Source organism: Macaca nemestrina, chromosome 6 (assembly GCF_043159975.1).
Source record: "Macaca nemestrina isolate mMacNem1 chromosome 6, mMacNem.hap1, whole genome shotgun sequence".
Taxonomy (NCBI): Eukaryota; Metazoa; Chordata; class Mammalia; order Primates; family Cercopithecidae; genus Macaca; species Macaca nemestrina.
In genome coordinates, this window is record NC_092130.1 from 102,051,939 (window position 1) to 102,056,182 (window position 4,244).

The 4,244-nt window shown below is 43.3% G+C and overlaps 1 long non-coding RNA gene across 1 annotated transcript; it reads left to right on the forward strand.

Annotated features, from left to right (window-relative positions):
* The first annotated feature begins 438 nt into the window (after positions 1 to 438).
* LOC105475138 (uncharacterized) lies at positions 439 to 1,737 on the forward strand. The gene is made up of 2 exons (XR_983159.3): positions 439 to 847; positions 1,444 to 1,737. It is a non-coding gene; the product is annotated as an uncharacterized lncRNA (long non-coding RNA).
* The last annotated feature ends 2,507 nt before the right edge of the window (positions 1,738 to 4,244 follow it).

Sequence of the window (4,244 nt, forward strand, 5' to 3'; positions counted from 1 at the left end):
CCTATCCAGGATTTTTTTTAACTGTGGGAAAAGAGGAGGAGAAGTAGAGGGTATTATTATAATAGACAAAGTGATCCATCCACCTAATAGAAAATTAGTAGTTTCAAGTTGGTAAGTCAAGAAATAATATAAGTATACTACTTAGAAATATGAAAGTAAATGTCAGGGTTTTTGGGTTTTGTTTTTTTTTTTTTTTTTTTTTTTTTAAGCCAAGTTAGTTCAAAATAGTTGCCTCCAGGAATAGAGGACAGATATTTTCATTAAGGCCTCTCAGCACTATTTTGAGCACCTAGCATATGCCAGGCATATAACTCCCTCTCCCCAAGACCCCACTCATCAGAGCCAGCCCTCTCCCAAGGAGACATATGGTGATCCTTTTGATCGCCTCCCCCAGGACCCTGCCCCATCCATTAGTGCTTCTTTCAGTTTCATCTTCAGTCAATCTTTCCCTCTCTACTGGCTTCTTTCCCTTTGCTTATAACTGTGTCCAAGAACTTACAGCTTGGCAACTGACTAGCCAAATTTGGCTTCATTCCCTGGATTCTGATCTCATTTCTTGGCACAGAGTATTGTTGGAATGCTATCTACTGCTAATGAGCCCTCTTTGGGCACAGCTCCAGGACCTCCCACATATGGGTACTTGTTGGGTACTCTGTATACCACAGCTTAGGGCATATAAAGCCAGCCCTACCTGCAGCAATGGGCATTAGGAGTCAGAAGTACAATAACTGTGAAAATAACTTGAAACGATAGAGAAAGAAGAAGAAAGAGTCAAGCGTAACACCAAAGGATGGCAGGGCCATTATTGACATTGGAATCTCAGGAGCAGAGGCATTTGGTGAGGGAGGTAAGTAAGATGATAAATTTAGCTTTAAACCAATTGCATGTGAAGCTTATAGAAATGGTAGTAATCAGGACAAAGCAGGCAAATCAATCACAAACCAGGAAGAGTGAAATACAATAGGAAAGGGGTTAATGGATACTAGATTCATATTCTGGCTCTGCCAGTTACTAACTGAATGACTATTGGCAAGTTCCTTAACTTCTCTGTGCCTCAGTTTCCTCATCTAAATAATGGGGATTGTATACTGAATAGAAAGCAGGCATGATAAATTTGAGGTATCACCAGGGAAAAGCCACTTCGATCAGAAAGAACAATCTGACTACAGTGTGAAGAGTACATTACAGATATCAAAAGTGCAGTTCAGTATCCTGGTTGCAATAGGGCAGAAGACCAAGGATGATGGGCTTAAGGGGTACTTGAGGGAGGGACAACTAGAGAATAGAGAAAAACGGATGATTTAGAGGGTGTATGGGCGATAGCGCTAGTAGGATAATGTGATTTATGGGATTGGGATTTGTGTAACAGAAGTGTATTTGTGCTCCACTTTTGTGCTTTCGGATCTCTTTACCAATTTCATGCCATGTTTTCACTTCTGACAGCCAATATCTGCAAGGAGATCCAGAAATGCCTGGGGTTTACACCTCCCTGCAAGGGCCCTCAGATGACTCCTGGTTCAGAAGTTTAAAGTCTCCAGCTTCCTTGCCCCAGTCCAGACTGCTCTGAGGTCTGACTGTCTCCAGAATTCCTCTGTGGGATTGAGCCTACCTTACCCTCTATGGGACTTTGTTTGCTATTGAACACTTGCTTGGCTTCCTTCCTTCCTTGTATCTTTTCCCTGATTCCTTATTGTTTTTTTTCCTTGAAACACTTCCTAATAAATTGCTTTCACATGAGTCTTCATCTTAGGGTCTGCTTCTGGGGAGTCCATCCTGAGTGTAGTCATCAATAATGCTGCTTATTAATTTTTCTATTGGGCATCTGGTAGTGTTATACTTCCTGACCTCCTGTGGTTGGGTGGTTGAGCCAGCTATTAACAGCTCTAGCAGAGATAGTATGTGTCACTTCTAGGCTAAGCATCTAATTGCCAAGATGAAACCCTTTGGGACTTTTTTCTGACTCTTGTGGTGACCCAAAATGTTGTAGATTGTGACTGCTCTGTCATCCTGGATCCTAGAGTTGGTTTGAGAGTGGAGCAGAGCACCTGCTCTAACTCGGTAGCTAGGATGAGAAATAAACTTCTGTTGTGTTAAGCCATTGAGAGTAGTGGCTGTTTGTTACTGCAGCATAACCTGGAAAATCCTGACAGACACAGAAAAAGAGAAGGATTAAGGCTGACTAAGAATTCTTGGCTGGGTGTCATGGCTCACACCTGTAATCCCAGCATTTTGGGAGGCTGATGTGGTGGATTACCTGAGGTCAGGAGTTTGAGACCAGCCTGGCCAACATCTCTACTAAACCCCATCTCTACTAAAATTACAAAAATTAGCCAGGCATGGTGGCAGGTGCCTGTAATCCCACCTACTCAGGAGGCTGAGGCAGGAGAATCACTTGAATCTGGGAGGCGGAGGTTGCCGTGAGCTGAGATCGCGCCATTGCACTCACTCCAGACTGAGGGACAAGAGCGAGACTTTGTCTCAAAAAAAAAAAAAAAAAAAAATCTGACTTGGACTATCAGATGTATGGTATTAACATCCTTTGGGGTTGGGAAAAACAGAGGAAGAAGAGAGATGGGTTTTGTTTGTTCATTTGTTTTTAGGTGGGGAATTAGGTGCAGTTTTAGACATTTTGAGTTTGAGATTCTTGTAGACATCCTAATTGAGATGTTGAGAGGACAGTAAGTGATTCCGAATCTCTGAAGAGTGATCAGGTCTGGTGATCACTCAGATCACCCAGACAGACATCTGGGACATAACATAAGACAGAAAAATAGGGATAGAAAATCAGGACCAGGGGGAAAGTAGAACCCATATGTGCTAATGACAAACATTAACACAGAAGCTCTGATTGAAATTGAAATTGGGAGATGAGCTTCCTGGCCAGGGAAACAGGGTAAGTGTATTCTATTATATGGGTCTCACTATTGGAAGGAAATAAATATATCAGGTACTTTAAAAAACTTTTCAGGGGCCAGGCACAGTGGCTCACGCCTGTAATCCCAGCACTTTGGGAGGCCAAGGCGGGTGGATCACCTGAGGTCAGGAATTCGAGACCAGCCTGGCCAACATGGTGAAACCCTGTCTCTACTAAAAATACAAAAATTAACTGGGCGTGGTGGCATGCACCTGTAATCCCACCTACTTGGGAGGCTGAGGCAGGAGAATAGCTTGAACCCGGGAGGTGGAGGTTGCAGTGAGCCGGGTTTGTGCCACTGCACTCCAGCCTGGATGACAGAGCGAGACTCCATCTCAAAAAAAAAAAAAAAAATTGTAATCCTCAGTACTTGAGGTGGGGCCTGGTGGAAGAGGTGATCCCCAGCGTTGGAGGTAGGGCCTGGTGGGAGGTGATTGGAGGACCGTGGCGGGGGAAATTTTGCATGAATGGCTTAGCACCATTCCCTTGCTACTGTCCTTGCAACAGTGAGTGAGTTCTTATGAGATGCGGTTGTTTAAAAGTGTGTAGCACCTCCCCCTTTACTCTCTTGCTTCTGCTTCTGCCATGTAAGATGCCTGCTCTTGTTGTGCTTTCTGCCAGGAGTAAAAGCTCCCTGAGGCCTCTCCAGAAGTGGATGTTGCGTGCTTCTTGCACAGCCTGCCGAACCATGAGCCAATTAATCCTCTTTTCTTTATAAATTCCCCAGTCTCAGATTTTCTTTATAGCAATGCGAGAATGGACTAATACAGTAATCTTCCTGGAATATAAATTATTTGGGCTAGATTTCTGATATAAATTGAATGACAGAAAATTCCATATATATTCTCTGAGGAGGGTTTGGCGTGCAAGCATTTTTCTTCGTAAATCCCAAGATGGTGGCAAAGTAGACAACTAATCATGAAAACTAACATTCTTAACATTTATGGCTGAGCAGAAACCACTGGAGCGCTGGAGACAAATCCCAGGGGTATCTAGGCAAAGCAAGACTTCTCTTCAGGAAGGAGCTTTGGAACTTCCACAGCATTTATTTCAGGTATCAAAGTTGTCCTGTGAAGTTTCATGGCTTATAGCCCATCTTGATCTCTCTGTGTTTGGACAGGGTTGCTCTGTATCTGCCAACAATTCCACTGAATAGTGACTGCTACCACTTCTGTAGCCATGAAACTTTCACAACAAGTATTATAATGTCTTCAATAGAGCAGAAGGAAATAATCCACCACTGAGGGTTCTGGAAGTGATTTTCATCACTAAGAGTGACACTGCAAGTTGACTACGATACATAGCTAATGTGATGTGTAAGGTTTTCTTT